The 17,500-nt window shown below is 35.0% G+C and overlaps 1 protein-coding gene across 6 annotated transcripts in view; it reads left to right on the top strand.

Moving 5' to 3' along the window:
- Nucleotides 1-17,500, top strand: part of LOC137634743 (ATP-binding cassette sub-family G member 1-like) — a 397,250-nt gene that overhangs the window by 231,294 nt on the left and 148,456 nt on the right. For 4 of the 6 annotated variants that reach the window (XM_068367239.1, XM_068367238.1, XM_068367236.1 and 1 more), the window contains one exon: nucleotides 966-1,025. The exons of the other annotated variants lie outside the window; for them this stretch is intronic. The gene's annotated coding sequence lies outside the window, so the exon portion shown is untranslated. The remainder of the gene's footprint in view (nucleotides 1-965; nucleotides 1,026-17,500) is intronic. 6 annotated transcript variants of the gene reach the window in all.

The raw sequence follows: 17,500 nt of genomic DNA, 5'->3' as shown, positions 1-17,500 counted from the left end.
TGTCTAGATTAAGCATAATCGGAAAGGTTAGAGCAAAGGAATATTTTGGACTTTATTCAAAGAAGAAATATTTATTTCACTTTGCAAGGAAACGCTAGGAATTTGATTCTGGCGTAAAAAAAACATTATCTGAACCGAAATTTTATATTCTGGACTTCGAGTGTCAAGGCCAATGTTGAAATTAGTGTGGAAAAGCTATTTATTGGGTTTGGAACTTTTTTTTTTCACGGTCACAGTCGTTCCAGTGAAATGTCAAATTCTCTGAAGTGAGTCAAGTTTGTGATGACTCGTTAACATCTCTTTCATGTGATGTTTGATTGATTGGCACTGAATAACCTGGACCTCTCCAAGCGAAGAGTATTTCATCACTTCATTCAAGTACCTATACATATGCAGGATCAAGGTCGTGAAACATTGAACGGATTTATGTCACAAATACACAAGTGCTTATATATATATATATATATATATGTATATATATATATTTATATATATAAATATATATATATAAATATATATATATATATATATATAACTGTACATGTGTATATATATACACATGTACACTATATATATATATATATATATATAAGTGTACATGTGTATATATATACACATGTACAGTTATATACATATATATATATATATATATATATGTATATATATATATATATATATATATATAAAAGTATACATGTGTATATATATGTGTGTGTGTGTGTGTGTACGCGCGTGTGACTTTATTTCCCCTATGATGCGTTTCTCTAATAGATCTGTCGATGAATCAACTTTTTCCCAGTTTTAAATGTTTTGACAAGAAATTGAAGTATTTCCTTACAATATTGCATTGTTATTTTACAAAGATAATCTAATTGATCACCCTGTAAAAGGGAACTTCTGGGCGCTCTACTCCCTACATTTAGTTTTATTTCTTTTTTGAACAATGAAGCTATTTTCCCTTCCAGGTGGGAAGTTAAATCTTTGCAACACAGGGCAGAAGATATGCTGTCATCTGACGGATGAAAGTAAGTTTTAAAAGCCATTTCCCTATCTTTTCTTAAAGATATATACATATACATTTATATATATACTGTATTATATTTGTACACACATACAGTATATATATATATATATATATATATTTATGTATATATATGTATATATATGTATATATATATATTTATATATATATATATATATTTATATATATTTATGTATATATATGTATATATATATGTATATATATGTATATATATATATTTATATATATATATATATATTTATATATATTTATATATATATTTATACATATATATATATATATATATATATATTTATATATATATTGATATATATTTATATATATATATATATATATGTATGTATATATAGTTACATATATATATATATATATATATATTGCATGATTACGAAGTGTTTTCTTCAGTTTTACATTGGCCCCATGGGTAAGCACTTTTCTCGAACGATTATTTTATGAATTATTTTAGTGGCTCTAATTATCAGTTATTTAAATGTAATAAGTTAGTTGTTATGACCACTATTTTTTTTATTGTATATAGGCTGATACTTTCTTTTACTTTAGCTCTTGTAGTTTGGTATTTCATTACGTTTTTATCTGTGAATGATATGTTGGCCGATATTTTTTTCATAGTATAGGCGTTATAAAGGATACGTGATATGAATAAACACCACTGTATAATTTTCAGACGGAAATAGAATGATGTTATTGTTATTAATTATTATTATTGTAATTATTAATAATGATAATAATAATAATAATGATAAAAATTATTATTATTATTATTATTATTAATTATTTTATTATGTTGAATTCCATGTGCATTGGATAGAACCGAATTATCATAACACCTTGATTTAATGATATACGACAATCGAAATGATGGAAAGAACGGTCCTTTAAAGTGATTTCATAGTATTCCCCAGGAAAGTGCCCAGTCTATGAGGTCAAATTCAGCGAATCAGACGTTCATTAAAGGTCACAGTTAGTAGCAACCAGTATAGATAGTTATATGGCATTTATTCTACATTTTGTAATGCACTGTAGGTATTCTTTAAAGATCTCTGCTGCGTCTTTTATCCTTCTGCCATGCCTCCGTTCCCCCTTTCCTTAGTGTTTAGTTCATCTTCCTGTACAGCCTCGTATGTCTTCCTTCATACTGCAATAAGATCCATCCCTCATCCGTTTGCACATGATCTCAGTGCTTGGCATTATGGATAAGTTCATGAATACAAATAAAAAATTAAATCGCACAATTGAACTGGATAATTGTTAAGCTCTTGGGATACAAGAGTTGAATATATGATTTTTCTTGGTTTCCGTAATTTCAAGATTATTTACTCCATTCATTTGTTTATTTTTTCTCAAATTCTCGAAAACTGAATATATCCTTGAGTTTCGTTCACAAAGCCCTTTGGCGTTATTTATCTTCATCATAGTAGTTATTTTTCAATAGTTGGAATATAAAGTTATTCAGGATAAAGATAAATAAATTTATGTTTAATTTCATTTACCAACAATTAATGTGTGCCATTGCGTTATCTTCATTTGCCGCCAATAAAACATGTTGATTCGGTGTTACAGCATTAAGCTGGCCTATCGATTTTGAAGTCTGTTTTGATTTGATTTGTTAACATTGTGTTGGGAGTTGAAAAGTTGGCAATTGCAATTACAGCACGACAAAAGGAATATGAAGCAGGAAATCAGTGCGCTATGCTCTGCTGGTTTTATAGTATTTCAGTGATGTTACAAATGCCTTAGTAGTGAGATTAAATGTATTTACTGAATAGCAAAAAACAATTGCATTTATTACATGGCGAGGATTATTTTGATTTACTACACGACCAATTTCATATGAAACAGTACACAAATAATTACATAATCTAATTAAGGTTTGTTTGTTTCTGAGGAATTAATGTTTATGTTCATTGCTAACAGTACACAAACAATTACATAATCTAATTAAGGTTTGTTTGTTTCTGAGGAATTAATGTTAATGTTCATTGCTATTTTTCTCATGAGATGTTATTGTCCACTTTGACGAAACTTAATCTTAACATATCACTCTGTATGTCCAAAACAAATCAGCTTGCTTTCGGATGGCCGGTCAATGTTTCTCATTAGGGGCAACCCAAATTGAGTTGTTTCCCTCCGTTGTTTAGTCATCAGTGGCTGCTCTCTGGGCTTTTCCCCAATTAGGGTTTTCCATAAAGATAACGAGATGGCCAACATCTAATTAACTTCTACCGTTCTTTAACATTCTTTTCTCCGAGGTTCCGTCACACGCAAATTGCGCTTTCTCTCTCCCCCTCGAGGGACTTGTCATCCGTACGGTGAGTAACATGACGTTTCGTTTTATATCGTTTTTACTTTTTCTTTTCCTCCCAGTCACAATAGGTAGTTTCACCCCCCCGACTTCGCTGTCGCTAAGTTTTACGTTGCGTTTTTTTTTCTTATATTTTTCTCTTTCAGAATTCCCCCCACTGTTTATTTTCTTTTTGTTCCGACTCCGTTCTTCGGTTTTGCCTCTGAACACTCTCGCTGTCTCCTCTTTCAGCTCATATAAAGTGTTTGGTCTCTCTTTCTGGTCCTCTCGTAATCTCCCCTCATATAATATTTTCACCTCTCTTTTTCCGTCATTGTAATTTATCTTTCAGAACCCTTCCGATCCCTCTTTTATCTTGTCTTTATTACTCTCCTTTTTTTTTTATCTTTCTCAATTTCTCTCCACTGTGGATGAACTGGTCCGCCTCCCGGCTCAGTACGAGTGTTTCAAGGTTAAATCTAGGGAATAAAAAGGAGATAAATCTAGGCAATTCTTCCTGATTTGCATTTACCATTTGTCAGGATCGAGCTTGTCATGATTATTGCAGTTGGATGCATCAGATTAAAGGTTAACGATGGGTCAGACATTTAGCATTGTTTCTTCTATTACCAGTTTCCATGCATCTGATTTGGATGATTTTCGATTCCGCTAACTCAATGTTTCACGAAATTCATATACCATGGAAAACGTTGGGCATCTTTTATTAAAACACAGATGAAAACCTTTTCAGTCCTATAAATTTTGTTTCTCAGTGTTACATGTGTTATTTTTAGCCTTTTTACATTATGATCAGTAAGTTTCTTTTTTATTCTTACCACAAGTTCAGTAACATTAATCAAAGGTCGGAGAACGAGCTCATCCTCATGTATAATGGGGATGAGACTCGAATATCAGGTTTTTGTTTTATTTTTTTACAATCTTTTTCCGTCCTCTTTTTATTCTCTTCTTTTTGCGTCTTCTTTTATCTTTTTACCGTTCTATTTTCTCTTCCTTTTATGTCTTCGTTTTGCATCCATTGTTTATTTTCAGTTTTTTGGGCTGTTGAAATTGACTCCACTCAGGTCTTTTTGAAAAAAATTTAATTGGACATTTGCAGATGTTGGATTTCTATTGTGGATATTGGAGTTCCAGTAAATGTCATGCCATTAACAGGACAAGAGATTACACAAACCTCCAATTTATGCTTCCGCAGTTTCATTGTTTATTGGCCGAAATGACATTCGATTACATGCAAAACAGGCTGTTCTATTTTGATTGATTTATGCAGTGGAAGGCAGATAGTTTATCGGATTACGGATATATTAACCTGATTATGACTATTTTGAAGTCCGTCGCTCAATTACAATTGGTATTAATTACGTCTACCCGAGTCAGGTGAGTATTGATCCATTGCTCTTTTAGCAAGTCTCAGGTAGCTCCCTTCTTTATTGTTGTAATGGATTGGGCTATGAACTTGTTCTCTCTCTCTCTCTCTCTCTCTCTCTCTCTCTCTCTCTCTCTCTCTCTCTCTCTCTCTCTCAACCGTTAATCTGCTCTGGGCATGTTACTGAACGGGTGATGCAGCGAAAAAGCAGGCGATTTTATACTCTTTATCCATCATATTGAACAATTCATTCCATTTTGAGATCAGTACTTAGTCATATAATTTGACACTAATCTTTTCCATGATATAATGTTAATTGTTGAATTGATCATATACAGGTGTTACCCCATCGCTAAACTCGATGACTCAAAGGCAGAATTCTGAGGGTTGCCTCAACTCTGTTACAATTTCAAGGTGTTCTGTCGTCGTCTCCCTAACTGTGGGTTGTTCACCTCTGCGTGGCCTCCTGCACAGACCTGAATTCCTGCTGTAATAAGCTCGGCTTCCGATCACACGAAGTTTTTCCTTTATAAGCGAATCAATACAGTCCTTTTTTTGGACAAGGGCAATTCATCTTTCTTTAGATGAAAAATGTAACTCTCGTTAATTCAACCGTATTCTGAAACGGATTGAAGTTCACTTGGATTTGTATTTATTGCATTCTCAGACTGACATGTCATTCACCCCGGTACCATTATTACCCGCAAGGATTGAGCTTTGTTTCAAGCACAGCTGTTAGTAAAGATGTAGGTATGTTGGAAGCAACTCTTTCAGGTACGAGTGTTGTAAGTTGTTTTGAAGATTAGATTTTTGTGATGGATTACTTAATCTTCCTTGCTCCCTTTTTGAGAAAGTTTCATAATTTTTCTTCTTAATGTTGCAGCGTTTACGGCAAGATGTTTTCACCTTCATGTCTTTTTGTTTCTGATCGTTAATTTCACGGTTTCCTATATTTCCTAAGAGAAGGTAACGTTTATTTTATGTGTTATATTTTGATTTTTTTCCATTGTGTGTGGTTTTTTTTTTTTTTTTTTTTTTTTTTAAACTTTAGTTGACATATTTTCCCGTATCCTCTCTCTCTCTCTCTCTCTCTCTCTCTCTCTCTCACTGGTGATTTCATCCCATACGATTCGTTTCGGAAGATAGTGTGAAGGCATTAATTGAGGAAAGCTGAATCTCTAATGAACATTTGCCAATTGGTTCAGAGTTACCCGAATTCAGCCACTCTGTAAACAGACACTAAAAAATTATTACGATAAATTATAAGATGGAAGGGGCAATTGCATTACATTTGTATTCCTTGCATTATTTTTGTTGTTGTTATGGTTTCCATATGGCTAGGTATGAGTTCCCAACATTATTGCCAAGCTGTAATTTCTCTTTTAATTAAAGCAAGTATCCGAGTTGTTGTTTGTTACATGTTGTATTTCCTGTTTATTATTATTATTATTATTATTATTATTGTTGTTATTATTATTATTATTATTATTACTTGCTAAGTTCCAACCCTAGTTGGAAAATTAGGATGCTACTGTATAAGCCAAAGGGCTCCAACAGGGAAAATAGCCCAGTGAGGTAAAGAAGTAAGGAAACAAATAGTAAAGTGTGCCTGGGTGTACCTTCAAGAAAGAAATCGCTAGACAATGGAAGATCGTGGTACAGAGGCTATGGTACTACCCAAGACTAGAGAACAATAGTTTGATTTTGGAGTGTCCTTCTCCTAAAAGTGCTGCTTACCATAGCTAATTAGTCTCTTGTACCCTTACCAAGAGGAAAGTAGCCACTGAACAATTACAGTCCAGTTGTGAGCCCCTTGGGTGAAGAGGAATTTTTCGGTTATCTAAATGTTGTCAAGTGTATGAGGAAAGAGGAGAATGTGTAAAGAATAGGGCAGACTATTCGGTGTTGTGTAGACAAAGGAAAATGATCTGTAACCAGAGAATGATGAGGGCGCCAGTGTAGTACTATCTCGCCATTCAAAGGACCCAATAACTCTCTAGTGATAGTATCTCAACGTGGCAAGTGACTTATCTCACGTGGTATATATATATATATATATATATATTATATGTATGTATATGTTTGTATATATATATATATATATATTATATGTATGTATATGTTTGTATATATATATATATATATATTATATTATATATATTTTTATATATATACAGAACAGTCTGAGATGGTGAAGGATTGAACTGGATTGGTAATAGTAAATTAGAAGACCTTGAGTATGCTGATGATGCTGTCATTAGCAGAACACCACAGGATTTGCATTGCTTGCTTACCAGAATGAATTAAATACCGCACGTAGTGGGGCTCAAGATAAATAGAAGAAAGAGGGATTATGGTAACAGAATATGCAATGGAAGATGAAATACCATTGGAAGGAGAGAGGAGGTAGAATTATTTAATTATTTAGGAACTATGATCTCCAATACAGGTTCTTAAAAATTAGAGTTCAGTGAAAGATTGAAAAGAGCAAATCAGACATTGGTTAGGTTAAGTAAAATTTGGAAATCAAATCACCTGAAATTACATATGAAAATCAGACTACAGTATATATCAGTTTAGTGAGATCGGTGTTACGGTATGGACGCGAGTCAGGGTATGATAATGAAATAATCTAACAATCTCCAATAGATTTAGTAGATTTGAGAACAAAGTCTTCGGAAGGATATTAGGAGTTGAAGGGTAGGACTGGATTATAAATTAAACTATAAATTAGATTACTCAAGTGCCATGTATGGATGAGATCATGGTGAAGGGTAGATGGAGATGGGTTGGGATGTTCTTTGTACTCCCCAAGAGAGATTAGTTCACCAATCGTTGAAATGGGCTTCACAAGGCACGAGAGGAGTTGGAAAGCCCTGGCCTTCATGGCTGAGGACTGTGAAGCGTTAAGTAGGAGACGATGAATGGAGAAGTATTGAATTAAAAGCTCAAGATAGAGACGACTGGCATAATCTAACCGAGGCCCTTTGTGTCAATAGGCGTAGGAGATGATATATATATGTATATATATATATATATATATATACATATATATATATACACATACGTATTTTTCGCCAGTTGGTGATCAAATAATTCATGTTTTTAAACTACAAGACGTTATACTGTTTTTCTTAGTGAAGAAAAATTCTCAAATACGAGTATTGTCTATACAATAAATATTTGCAAACGAGTTCATCAAATTCTATTATTGATTGTGAAAACAACAATGAGGATAACGATGAGAACAATCACTTTGCTAAATATATGGGGAATAGTGAATAACCTCACTTTTCTTTTTAAATAAGGCCAATGTTGTGAAATTGAAATTTCGAGAAAGGTTACTAACGTTGAAGAGCTTCCCTCGACTGACAGTAATGTCAGAAAGTCAAATGAAGATATTAAAATCCAATAAATTGTTAAGTAAAATTTAAGAGTTCGGTAGGAAGTCAGAAAGACAACAACAATATATCACTAAGAAACAAATAAAGATTATAAAATACAGGGGAAACAGGAGAACTACTTGTAAGTTCAAGTTTCATTAGTATTACCCATTTCGAATTTCTTATGGAATAAATATTTGGATTATATTTTTTTTATAACTTGTAATTAACACTGAATATTTTTTAAGAACTGACTAAAATATCTTATTTATTTCCTCTTAGTATAATGGTTATACAATAAGAAAAAATAAAGCTTCTCTTACAAAGTTATCAATTTCAACAAAACATTACTGATATTTTCGACATCAGTTAAGTGAAAAGGAAATAAGGAAAGTAGAACGAACAGTCCTTGCTTCAACTGGGGACTATTTGGAGAAATGCCAGCAGATCCTTTTTCGAAATCAGTATGAGGCATACATTATCTGCATATGCTCATGATGTATCAAGTAAACGAGACAGTTTGTGTCCCATAGAGATGATGGGATGGAAACGTTTCCTTAATTGTGATAAGAAAAAGATTTCATCGTGAGTATTTTATTCTGGCAACTGAATGATTGGATTGATTGCAAGAGCATTTTTTCTTCGAGGGAAAAGTTCGAGATCTTTCTTCACTCGTAATAGGAAATGGTAATAGTCATAGATTTTTTATTGATAGTCTTAAATTTTTTGTTAATAGTCTTAGGTTTTTTTGTTAATAGTCTTCAATTTTTTGTTAATAGTGTTAAAGTTTTTGTTAATAGTCTTAAATTTTTTGTTAATAGTCTTAGGTTTTTTGTTGATAGTCTTCAATTTTTTGTTAATAGTGTTAGATTTTTTATTAATAGTCTTAGATTTTTTATCACTAGCTGTATTACATGGTTTTGGGTATTAAAAGAATTAATTTAATACTCAGAGTATTCGCTTATGATAAAGAGGAAGGTCAATGGTAGTAGACGAATAGCGTTATCTGAAACATTTCATCAGAACTACATCTGTATGTTGCACATCGTTCGACCTGTGTTATACGTTATACCAAACGCCTTTGTGTAAGTCATCTATTACTAAACATTGAATAAAATCGTGTGTACCGTCTTATTGAGCGACTGTTGTTGATTGTTTTCTGTATTCAGAGGTTCTTCAGAGGGGAAACAGAAGCTGGAGCGCAATTAACTGTAAAATAGTGGAATACCTATATTTATAATTTTATAAGAATAATAATAACCTATGCAGGTTCAAGAAAATGTTGCAGATAAGTATTTCGTTCACGAACTCTAAATGACTAGTACGGGATAACATTGCTGTTTACCTTAAGGTCAGTTTGTGTTCGTGGATTGATTATATATTCTAAAGTGACGGTGTTCACCTTCAATGGAACAACACGAAAGTAAAATTATCCGGGAAACAAAGACGAAGGGTGTAAATCGTATGGAGGACAACAATAATTCGTCACGTGTGGCATTTTGGTCATCTGTGATATGTTTTTTTTTTTTTTTTTTTTTTTTTCCCCCCGAGGCATTGCTTTCAATATACTTGTTGGGTTACTAATCGACACGTGTTTGTACAAACCAAAACTTAATTAATTTTGAATACACCGAATACAAAGAATTACGAATTTAAGTGCTTTGCAACATGTCCGAGAAACCACAACCGAAATTACCGCATTTTATTAGTTCATTGGTAGTAACGCGGTGATGAAAGTGCGGCAGATGTATGATTTGATCATTGTAAAAAAAAACTTAAAGCTTAAATGTATTAACGGAGAATACAATGGGGGCAATAATGATTAGTTATGTTTACGGATTGGACGTCTAGGTTTGCAAATACCGAGTCATCGTGGAAACTAGTTAAATGTGAATTGAATTAAGTCTATTTAACTAGTGTTCATTTTACTCGTATCTTGGGCCATGCTTGCGTTTGAGAGGGAGACCACAGCCGTTTATTTTTGCATCTCTATATAGCAACGTACTCCGTAGCACTACCGTCGAGAACTCGAATACTTTCTCTCACCATTCATTCTGATGCTGCGTTAGATTAACATATTTTAATCCTTAAACTCTATCTTGAACGTAACCTTCTGCCAACTTATATCTGACAGATCCATTTGACCTTCGGGGAGAACTTCTCTTCCATCTCTTATTTTTCTTCTCCTTTCCTTCCATCGCCTTTGGCTTCCAGCCAGTCTTTGTCATAGCTGCGACTCTATAACTGCCTAGATTTTTTTTCTACCTCCCCTAGTTAATCCACTAACCACCCCCCTCTCCTTCTGCATCAGCACTGTTGAGTGTGAGTGAGAGTACTATGCTCTTATATTCGATCCTAGAAACACTCTCCGGCCAAAGTGTTTGCTTTGTTACTTTTACTGACGTCACAATAGTATTACATTTGACTTGAAACAATATCATACAATAATGTGTTATTCGGTTTGTGATAAGGAATTAGATTCTCTCTCCTATCTAACGTTAGGATTTTTATCTGTTTTTTCCTTTATATGGAATTTTTTGTTTTCAGTGGTCAAACTGCAAAGTGGATGACTCCAAACTATAAAGAGGTTAAGTACTGTCAGTATACGTGGTGTATACTTTTGATACCAATGCATGCAAGTGCCCTCGTGTTGTGAACTTTGCCAGTGTACATATTAGTAACGAGTTATGAAATTGTTGTATATATATATATATATATATATATACACGTGTGTGTCTAATAGATTTTATTGCTCGCTACTTATATGAACACTGACAACCTTGTGTAATGAATTAAGGTTGTCAGAGTACATATTAATAACGAGTAATAAAATCTGATGTCAGTGTGTGTATATATACAGTATATATATATATATATATATATGTGTGTGTGTGTGTATATACATATATGTGTGTATGTGTGTTATATATGTATATGTACTGTGTAAGTGCAATATATGCATATATACTGTAAATGTTTGTGTAATTATTTATAGGCACACTTACAGAAATAGCGACCTCGCACGTTTTTAGGCTCCATGCCAAAAATTAAGCTTTCTTGTCTGCAGTGTTGGCTGGGAAGAATTTTGATCATCTTGGCGCTATATATTCGGCCTTTATATATCACTGACAAGGTCAATTGTAAATGTCTACGCCTCTCTCTCCTCTCTCTCTCTCTCTCTCTCTCTCTCTAAATAAATAAATTAATGTATAAATAGTTTAAGCTCTCATATGTTTTTAAACGTTTTTTTTTTATATTTGTATGCATGAACGATTGTACAAAACGGAACCAGTTAAGAATTTTCCTCTCTCTCTCTCTCTCTCTCTCTCTCTCTCTCTCTCTCTCTCTCAATTACTTTCCTTTCTGCGCTCAGTCATCCCACCTTTGATTATCTCAGACATGTATTCCATTCATTCTCAGTTACGTGCATTTTACTTTTTCTCAACTTTCCATTTTGGGCGGGGTCTCGGCCTGAAGTCACGGTTTGTGGCAACCAGCTCTTTTCCGTGGGACTTTTATTATGGATTTCTTTCGGTATATGCGAAGTTCATTCACAACCAAGCGTCTTCTCTCTTTACATGAATTCTGGTCTTGCGCTTTAACAAGTGCCACTTTTGTGCAAAAAATTACTAATACTACCTTCTCTTTGCTATTTTGGTAGCGATTTGCTTTCAGTCCGCAACGCCTTTAAGAACATATCAGCGAAAATGTTTTGCGTTCACTGGCAACGTTTCTGGTCCTGTGTCTTAGAACGTGACGTTTTTCGTTGGAGAGGGAACGTGGTTTTTCTGAGGATTCCTCCTTGAGATGGAACTGTGGTGGGATGATGCCACGGACGAGCGTCGTCCAACGGACAACGCAAGGAGGGAATGATGGATCGATCATGCCTCCAGTGACAAGACTTGAACGGCAGTAAGAGAGCAGGATACCCAATTGCCTTATCCCTCCGACTCCCACCCAAGGTCCTCCCCTGCCCCTTGCCTGTGTCGTCTGTATCGACAGCCAGTAACGAAAACAATAACAGAAGGACAGGAAGAGAAAAGGCTGCCACCTCGATATTAGATTATATCCGTCTGCTGTAGCCCTTATGTTGTCGTTATTTAGGGTATATACAAGGGTTAGCTGTACATCGGCACAATGGATGACGTCGTGATCGCTTGGCCGGAGAATATTGGGATGCTCTCTCTCTCTCTCTCTCTCTCTCTCTCTCTCTCTCTCTCTGACTAGTTTGAGAAGTGTACTTATCTATATGAGAAATGCTCAAAAAATAATAAATCATACTTTTTAGTATTATATCTAATATAATGGTGATAAAGTGTTTATTTTTTTTTTATTAAGGAAAAATTACCTTACCAAGTTTTATCAACAGGACAGTCTGTTTATGTTTTCAAATCGTCTTACATATATTAACTTTAGTCTTGAATATATTCGTAATACCATCTTATGAAAGTAAGAGTTTCTTGTGTTTTTAGACGAATCATGTCTCGACCTCAAAGTAAGTACCCTTTCGTACCGGAAATACGGACTATACTTATGCAACCCAAAATGTGTCGCATTACCAAAGCATTTTGGTACAACAAGGAAGAAGTTGATCTTACCGCCGCCCAAGTAAACGCGTACCTCACCCGGATTTCAGATTAAATTTCTGCTCTCTCTCTCTCTCTCTCTCTCTCTCTCTCTCTCTCTCTCTCTCTCTCCGTTTCTTCTTCTTCCGGGTTATATATAATCATATTCCACTTGAAGCACTCATTTTAAACAGTCAAGATCACTTGGAAAACAGAAATTATAATCTAAGAAATTCAAACAATACTACAAAACTAAGTTTGTTACTATACTGTACTTCTGATACTCCTTCAAGGAAATTTGTTTTACGGTTTTTGATATCTTAAAATATTTTCAGAGTTGGATCAAATGTTAAATAATAGGCTTGGCAAGTATAAAAGCTTTCAAGCCAATGACAATTTATTGAACTCGGGCCAGTTTTCTGAAGGCCTTATGATAATTCATTCTCGTCGGGGTCATATTTGTTGAAAAAATCTCCTGATTTCTTTTTTGTTGTTTTCTTGTTACTGCTGTTGGTTGTGCTGGTTATGTTTTATCTTATATATACTTACATATAGTCTTTCTCTCTAACAGAAATTAATTCATTTGTGTTTTGAAGTTTTTTATTTTCATGTCTGCAAAAGAAATCGTGCTGCATATAGAATTTTGGGACAACTTTAATTCTTTTGGTTATTGTTCCACACCATTGGCACAATCACTAACTTATTGTTCTTGTCTTCCCACAATATCATATGATAATAATAAGGATCGCTGCATTGCTTCTTGAATATACCCATCATGGATTCAGGGACAGAGTGACCTGCATCAGGAAATATCCGCTAGAGCCTAGCTTAGGGAGCTGTCAGAAAATCTTGCCATTTTCACTGTTGCTAGTACAAGAGGTCTTTGCAGCTACTTTTTAGCCTTTAAAGTCACTTTCACCCCGCTTCCTTTCATCCATTTGCTGGCCATGAGATGAACATGAGCTTGGGATTGAAGAAATTTTCATAAAACATTGACGAACATAGTCAAACAAAAGGATACTTGAAGGCAGTTCAAGTCGCAATGCTGGGTAAAAAGAGGAGGGCTTTAGCTTCCAGTAACAAGCCATACGGAAACTTTTCAATCAACATTTTACGCCTGGTTGAGAGGCAATGAATGTTAATGAGACCAGAAAACCAAAAGTTTGAGAATAATAAAAGAGGCTTTGCGGATTTTGAGAGAGAGAGAGAGAGAGAGAGAGAGAGAGAGAGAGAGAGAGAATATAATTTTGAAAAGGGATCCGGGTGGGGAGATAAGACACCGAGTCATTTGAAGCTGGTGGAATTTGGACGTTTCCCAAAAGTAGAAAAGGAAATGAAGATGGAACGAGAAGGAAAAGGTGGAATACCAGACCCTGCAGTGTCATCACACATGAGCATGGAGATGTCAATGACGTTGCAATGTTCAAGTAAGGACGTAACGGAAGTAATTTGAGTGTGCGAAATGTTGCTAACAAAAATGTGAAAGGTGTGATGTGAACAACGGCGCAATTTGCAATTGATAGATTTATGGATGTGATAAGTTAAATCAATCTATGACATTACAGTTTTGCAGCTCATAAGCGTTGTGATAAAATGCCAGTAGTAGTATTTGTAGCTATTACAGTTACTCACACACACACTTACACACACACACACACACACACATATATATATATATATATATGTGTGTGTGTATATATATAATATATATATATAATGCTTAGTTCTTTCATAATAACGAGTTTCCTCTCTCTCTCTCTCTCTCTCTCTCTCTCTCTCTCTCTCTCTTTGTCCATTGACATAAAACATGTGCAGGAAAAGATAACCGACGTCATTTCACTCTCAATTTTTATTGGCACCCTTCCCTTTTCCTTTGCCTTATACCATTCAACATCAAATAGAAACAAGCAGTTATAATCGGACTTCCATTTGTCCTGCCTGATTGTATGCACGCTTGTTGCAAGTCACGTAAAGAGGATATGGAAAGGTAGGGTACCACTCGCATGTGGATATTGGCATTGATTTCCTCGTTTCAGATATTTATGGAAACTCGCCATGTTGTCACCAGGTTTGTTAAATTGACTGCCGAGGCAAAGAGTAGCAGTAGACGAGAGATCCGCCTGGCATTGACGTATGTAACGGACTCTCTTATAATGTATAAAATTGATTGGTCGAATGTTGGCGAATGCTGTAGCCTGATTTGACGTTGCATCGGCTTCCTATTTTCCATGGTTGGTGCACGCGATGTGGGGCTTTCCTAACTTTGGTTTGGCCAGTTGCTAGGTTGCTCGCTACTGCAGTCATTTTGTTGCCTTGGCTCACTCGCTGAGAAATAGTTATTGGCCGGACGCAAGCACTTTCATAATAGCCTCCTTTGCATCTTTGGTATGGTTTGCCTTTTCCATCTTTTTCAGTCTTTTGTTAGAGTAGTTTAGATCTTGCTTGTTTAAGAATAGTGACTCCCTAAGGGAAATGTTTATTTTTTCATGAAACGTTGAATTGAAATTAAGAAAACTTTAAAGTCTGTAGAATTTATAGAGGCTTAGATGTTACTCATATCGCATTAGCTAGCACTTTTTTCTTCAAAGATAAACACATTCAGTTTCAGAATGTTTTGAAGGCGAGAAAACTTGGAAAGAGGTGCAGAAAATAATGTTCAAACAGTCATTATAGTTAGGTATTAAGTGATTTTTTTTTTATCCTTTGTAGTGTTTTTAATCACGTATTAAAATAATTCATACAAAAGTTTGGGGCAACAATTTAGTGTTCGATTTATGATACTATATCAGGTATTAATGGTGCCGCTTAATTTATGGAGGCATCTGATAGAAAAGGGGAATTTTTGTTAGGCAGCTGTACGTTACGGTACAATATGGTCACGAAGACATTGAATATTGAACATTTTTCTTTTATCTCTCTCGTTTCTTTTTATACATCATTGGTGTGGCATTCGGGGACCCATAAGCCCGCACCGTTGAAGGCTTGGGGTTGCAGAAATGGGCGTGGTCAAGATTGCCACATGCCGTGGAATAGAGATTTGACTATGGTATCAACAGCAACGTATCAGGGCCTTGGATATTGGTGAGGCGTAAGGTTGAAGAAGTATAAAATTGCAAACGTAGTGCTGGCTCGGAAAATGTGTTCGCTTGATTTATGGAAGTAGTTTACACAAAATACAGAAAAGTTAGCGACAAATGTAACAAAAAATATATCGTTGCCGTATATGGAACTGGATATATATTTTTTTATTGTTAAATTTACGTTGGGGAACTCAGCTGTTCCTTTACTGGTTGTGAAATGACTTTAATATTCCAAATATGTCAGGAGGAAGGGAGAGGAGGAAGAAATCAAGCAACTTCAAAATGAAAATAAGAAGAAAGCGATCATTCAGCTGATCGTCCATTTCCTTTTCATACTCAGCCAGAAGCTATTAAGGAAAGGACCCACACCTTCCTCTTCCTTGTCTGGGCGCATGAGCGATGCTGCTGTAGTTTCGTTTCCCGTGATTGCTAATCTTCATTGTGCTGATGTAATCATACATATGATTAGCTAGACGGAATTATTAAGGCTATCTTCTTTTTTTTTCTTGTCTCTCCTGAACCATTGGATGAATTCCTCTGAACCATTGGATGAACTCCTGTGCAGAAAACTTCTACATTATCCACATCGTGTTTCCAAAGGAAAGGACCACCAGAAACACGTCGAAACTGCCTATATGTGTTGTAGCAGTCACTTCAATCTGCTTGGATATGAAGGCCCTTCTTTTCCAAAGTGGGTGCAATATATATGTACTCACGAACACGCACACGCATAATTTTTAAAAAGGTTTAAAGGTCATTCATGAATGGCAGAGGCAAGGGACAGTGACATTGCCCTATCAAGCAGGACAATGTCCTAAAGACTGACCATGTATACATATGATCAGCGCCCGAGCCCTCTCCATTCAAGCTAGGACCAAGGAGGGCCAGGCAATGGCTGCCGATGACTCAGCAGAAGACCTATAGGCTCCCCCAAACCCGCCATCCTTAGCTCACAAGGTTGGTGAGATTGCAGGCACCGTTTGTACATGGTGCATGACGAGCCATTGGGAGAATCGTGTTATTGTTTAAAAAGATTTGACTGGTATATATGCGTACGCATACACTCATACCCCCCATTGAAACGTATTTACACTTACATGAACACATACATACTCTGACGTGCTACATGCCTGAAGAAATGTATTTTATTTAGTTTCTGTGATCTCCTTCATTCGAATGTCGATGGTGTGCCTGTGGCGTTCCTCTCGTCCAGAGGACCTTACGGACAAAGGCCTCTTGTGTATCTCAACCTCTGAAAGGGAAGATATAGCTTCAGGCACCTCTTGTATTAACGGAAGCTCAGACCTCAACATCAGTTATCTTATGTCAGTACTCTATGATAAGTTTTCCTATGAAAACTTGAAGATTCTCGCCTGTTTTAGGTTTCAGCTGCTTTCGATAAATGGTTACCTTTAGATGTGAAATTACATGAAGCATTTCGTTGATAATGCATTTTAGTACTATTCTTAATACCAATACAGCAGTACTACAACTATGAGGATAATATTTTTTTTATTAAAATCATGACAGCTACATACACGCTGTAGAATATAGATAATTATGATAATGACAAATACTCGCGTATGTGCATAATGTTAAAAACATTCTGTATATTTACATAATACTGATAATAATAAGGAACAAAATAACAGTAATAATTATGATTAACTATGCTAGTGCATCATAATAATAATAATAATAATAATAATATAATAATAATAATAATGGTAATGATATCTACTCC

This window comes from Palaemon carinicauda, chromosome 45 (genome assembly GCF_036898095.1).
Source record: "Palaemon carinicauda isolate YSFRI2023 chromosome 45, ASM3689809v2, whole genome shotgun sequence".
Taxonomy (NCBI): domain Eukaryota; kingdom Metazoa; phylum Arthropoda; class Malacostraca; order Decapoda; family Palaemonidae; genus Palaemon; species Palaemon carinicauda.
Note: the sequence above shows the minus strand (reverse complement) of the source record. Positions and strands in the feature narration are given on the sequence as shown.